The following is a 5,000-nucleotide window of genomic DNA, read 5'->3' as shown; positions in this document are numbered from 1 at the left end:
GGATGTCTTCAGAGAGGGAGGGGGGCTGTGGAGGTTGTCTTCAGAGAGGGAGGGGCTGTGGAGGCTGTCTTCAGGGAGGGAGGGGCTGTGGAGGTTGTCCTCAGGGAGGGAGGGGCTGTGGAGGTTGTCTTCAGGTAGGGAGAGGGGCTATGGAGGTTGTCTTCAGAGAGGGAGGGGCTGTGGAGGTTGTCTTCAGAGAGGGAGGGGCTGTGGAGGTTGTCTTCAGGGAGGGAGGGGCTGTGGAGGTTGTGTTCAGGTAGGGAGGGAGGGGCTGTGGAGGTTGTCTTCAGAGAGGGAGGGGCTGTGGAGGTTGTCTTCAGGTCGGGGGAGTTGTGAATGTTTTCCGCCACGTCGAAGAGCTGGGAAGAGCTTCACCAGGCAGAGAGAGAGAGTCCGTGCTCGCTGTCGACCTCTACTCATGTTGGTTAGAACTTTTAAAATGATCAGGGTGGATTGTAAATCTTTCATTTATTGTTTTCAGTGGTGCAGGTGTTTTTAGGGCTCTGTTGGTCAGGTCTGGGCAGTAGCTAAGGCTGACATCATTCAGGGCTCTGTTGGTTGGGTCTGGACGGTAGTTCAAGCTGACGTGTTTCAGGGCTCTGTTGGTCGGGTCTGGACAGTAGCTAAGGCTGACATCATTCGGGGCTCTGCTGTTACCGTTGATTTATGATTGTCTTTAAAGTCATAAACAGCCGTAAACATTGTTATGAACATTGTAGAGTGTGTTTGAGTGCCTTTAGTGCCGGGAGGCTGGCGGAGGGAGAAATCAGAGGACGGAGGCTCGTCGTGAAGCACGGGGACGGAATGAGGAAGTGTATCAAACACAACGTGGTTGAGTTAGAGCCCCCTGATTTCTGCCTCCGTCAGCCTCCCCCTGCAGATCACATAGCGCGTTGCTCATTCAGAGAGCTGCCTATGGTGTGGTCAGAGCTGTGGAAGTTCTCCTCCTCCTCCTCCTCCTCCTCCTCCCACTCCTCTCCCCCCAGCAGATATATCATATTTCTAACCTAATGCAGTGGACCTTGCCAGGGCTGGGCTGGGGCTGGGCTGGGCTGGGCTGCGATCAAATAAACAATCTGATTAGCTTTCAACAGACTAGGAGGATGAGCTCGGCTTGCTTTAAAGAGATCTACTCTCTCTCTCTCTCTCTGCTGCCTTCCAGTAGGGATACAAACACAGAACTCTGCTCGGGAGAGATGTTTGGCACTGTGATCAATGTTAGTACGATGCCTTTCTACAAACGCTGCCGAAAATACCAACAAAGGTTGTTTTGATAACGCCGTCTTTCCTCCTCGCTCTCTCAGATAATGTGGTAGACATCTCGAAGCACTTCAGTCGCTTCGCCGGCATCTATCTCAGCCGAGACACGAGACACTTTGGTTGACGGAGTGTTGGACTGTAGGCGTCTCCAACACGCTGTCGAACGACTCCCACGACGGTTGTTGTTTCTTTACTGAGCGACTGTGGCGTCAGTCTGACTCACGGGTAGCTAGCGATAAATAACCCGCTTGTTTTGTTTTTGTTGGGTTGTGTACTTTATGTGTTTCGTTCAGGTGGTTTTATAGTGGAGGTGTAGCCTGTTTTCCGTGAATTGTTTTTTCAGTATTACTGTAATAAAGAGATATATATATAATATAATAATACGATATAGCCTATATATGTGTATATATATAGGCTATATGTTATTATTATTACATCTCCACTATAAAACCATATCTTTATTCCATATATATATATATATTTGTATATATATTTTGTATAGTTTTTTTTTACTATGTTATATACAGTATAGAGTATATCAAAATCATAACCACGGTGTGAATCAGAGACATTGTGTTGGTCGGTGGCATGGTGGCTGTGGCTGGATTGAGAGGGCAGATCCGTGTCCCCTCAGAGGCTTAATCTGGGTTTACATAACTGTGTTGGCGTGGCGCAGGCAGGTGGTCATGGCGGATGGCCAGAGATTAGCGGAGAGAGAGGACCAGGGCACGCGTGGTCGTCACACTGACCTACATATCAGCCATCGCCCCTTATCATACGCCATCCAGCATCTCAGTGTGACACTTCTCTGGTTAAATAAAAGATAAATACAAAAAATATATAATTTTTATATTAGATATTTTTTTTAAATTAGCCCTGTCCAAGATAAGTTGAGGAATAATGAAACAGTGTTTGTCCAGAGAGCTGTGAGGCGGGGGGGGGGGGGGTGTCAGGGGGGCGTATTGTGTTTCTAGGCCGTGTAAGTCCTCAGACACAGGGTTATGATTAATGACCCCCATTTGTCCGACCGCAGTCAACACCCGGACAGTTAGTCCTTTCAACATGGCGCCTCGACGACGGCTGCTTCGTTTGTCAAATTCTTCCCAAAAGCCCCGACCGTATTTACAGAAGTGGCAGGCCCCTTAGAATAACGCTTCCTTATCTGTGACTAAACGGTATGTAATTTGTGACTAAACGCTACTTTATCGCAGTTCTTTCCCCCACTGCACCATCTCCTCTGAAGGGTCCTTGAACGCCTTGTCTTTTTAACAGCTATTCGATATCGTACTTTGCTCCAGAAGAGAACGGCTTTCAAGATGTCTCCCAGACCGAACCTAACGTTGTTAATACATCCATATTTTATTACCTTGGCGATGATGCCTTCACTCCACTTCCTTGGATCTTTGAAACGGCTCTGCGGCTCTCTCCGAGAGCTCGTAAACTCGACATTGATTGTCTCCGTGGCCTCCATAACTCTACCTCTCTCAGACACCTGAGGGTCTCCTGGAACACACAATCGTTCATCACTCGCTTTTGTTTTGTTTTGTTTTTTTAAATATGCATTTTTAGGGTATTTCAGCTTTTATTTTGTATTTTTTTCTGAGTGGGGCAGTCCACTCATATTTTTCATTATATTGGACAGATATAGTGAAGACAGACAGGAAAGTAAGGAGAAGAATGAGAGAGGGCATGTCAGCAGGGCATGGGATTTGAACCCATGCCGACATAGGAATTTGTGTGCACTGTCGACCACAGTGCTAGACCACTGGACCACCCCAGGCCATGGGCATGTCTCCTTTTTATTGGGATAGAGACAGTAGAGATTGACAGGAAGGATGGGTGAGAGAGAGAACGGATGTGACATGCAGGATATGTTGACGGCCGGAATCGAACCAGGGACCCTGCAAGTATATGACTGACGCCTTACTGTGCTATGCCACCAAGCTGCCCCACAATATACTATTTTAAAGGCAGTTTGTTCATCAATCGCATTATTAACCTCCCCGATTGACAGTTGTCTGATAAAGGAGGAATTAGGTGTTTATCTCAACCTATTATTTCAAAAGTGTGTTCACAAGTGAACAGCTCACAGTCTTTTTTTGAGTGATTTATGTCTATTTTAATTTTGTATTTGATACTATTATTCAATTGTCACTTTATTTAGTCGCTGTACTTTGTGGTGTGCGCGGCTGCAACGCTATCTATCTGTCGGATTGACGGCTAACCGAACATCAAACGAGAACTAGGCATGTGTGTTTTTCGGATTGCGGGAGGCCTTTGAGGGAAGTTGAGAAGGTATCTCTGAAGGTATTCTCGGAGACGCTAACGGCAAGCCGCCTAATGAATTCCGTCTCATGCCGCCAGATCTGAGACGACAGCTTTTTTGAGCATATGCTCGTTCTCTCGGGACGTCGCTGAACAAAATGGTCCTCATCGCTCATGTGAATTAGATTTCTTGATCCTCGACTCAACGCCGAATGAGAGTCATCTGGCGTGTGGCGATTATGTAAGATGGTACATCTTTTTTATTGGAGAAAATGTTTTTATTATATATATATATATAAACAACTGTGTTGTTTGTACTCGATTAGCATGCACTATTTCATTTTATTGTTGCTTCTTTAGGACATTCAAATGGATGGTTCCTCCAGCTGGAGAACCGTACACTTGTTTTTCTGTGCGGCTGTTATGAAAGTTGGTGCATTTTACTGCAAAGTAGTTGTCTCCTGTTTAATTGATGAGCATGCAGTTTGTGGGCCATATATCCTTGACTAACATAGTCGTCACGTACTCGTTGTGTACCAGCCTGGCTCTCTCTGTCCGTATGGGCTTCATTAGCCAGCTTATCACCACCCAGGGGAGGCTGGCGGAGGTAGAAATCGGAGGACGGGCTCATTGTAAGACATGGAATGGAATGGTGTGGGTTAGTGCAGGTGTTATGGAAGTGCAGGTGTTATGAAGTACAGGTGTTTTGGAAGTACAGGTGTTATACAAGTGCAGGTGCTATACAAGTGCAGGTGTTATAGAAGTACAGGTATTATGCTAGCACAGATGTTATGTTAGTACAGGTGTTATGCTCGTACAGGTGTTATGCTCGTACAGGTGTTATGCTCGTACAGGTGTTATACTAGTATAGGTGTTATACTAGTATAGGTGTTATAGAAGTGCAGGTGTTATGCTCGTACAGGTGTTATGCTCGTACAGGTGTTATACTAGTACAGGTGTTATGCTCGTACAGGTGTTATACTAGTACAGGTGTTATGCTAGTACAGGTGTTATGCTAGTACAGGTGTTATGCTAGTACAGGTGTTATGCTCGTATAGGTGTTATGCTAGCACAGATGTTATGCTAGTAAAGGTGTTATACAAGTGCAGGTGTGATGGAAACTAGCCCTCCTTTCCGTGTTGTGGTGGAGTACCCTCAGTTAATCACCGGAGCTGTTTGTGCTCTCCTCCCAGCTCCGCCCCCCCGTCATCGCCATGCCGCCCAGAGAGCCACATCTCCTCCTAGGGACGTCCCCATGGAAACGGACCCCCAGGGGGTGCGCCAGATAGGCCAGCCCCAGGACCTTGTTTGTCACCCGGGTGACCCCAGAGGGGAGCCTCACAGGGAAGAGAGCAGCAGCGTCTCTGCCTGGCCTTTTAACTGGTCCCACGTCGACGTCTCTACTGGGGGAGGGAGGGAGGGAGGGAGGGGGTGAAGTTAGAAGTTAGGGAGTTGGTCGAGACGTCGAGTGTGCG

General features: G+C 47.1%; 1 protein-coding gene across 1 annotated transcript in view; it reads left to right on the top strand.

Annotated features, from left to right (window-relative positions):
- Nucleotides 1-5,000, top strand: part of rasal2 (RAS protein activator like 2) — a gene marked incomplete at both ends in the record, with an annotated part of 92,024 nt that overhangs the window by 69,678 nt on the left and 17,346 nt on the right. The gene's annotated exons all lie outside the window — the stretch shown is intronic.

This window comes from Nansenia antarctica (assembly GCF_963989245.1).
Source record: "Nansenia antarctica genome assembly, chromosome: 16".
Classification (NCBI taxonomy): Eukaryota; Metazoa; Chordata; class Actinopteri; order Argentiniformes; family Microstomatidae; genus Nansenia; species Nansenia antarctica.
This window is presented reverse-complemented; position numbering and strand designations above follow the sequence as displayed.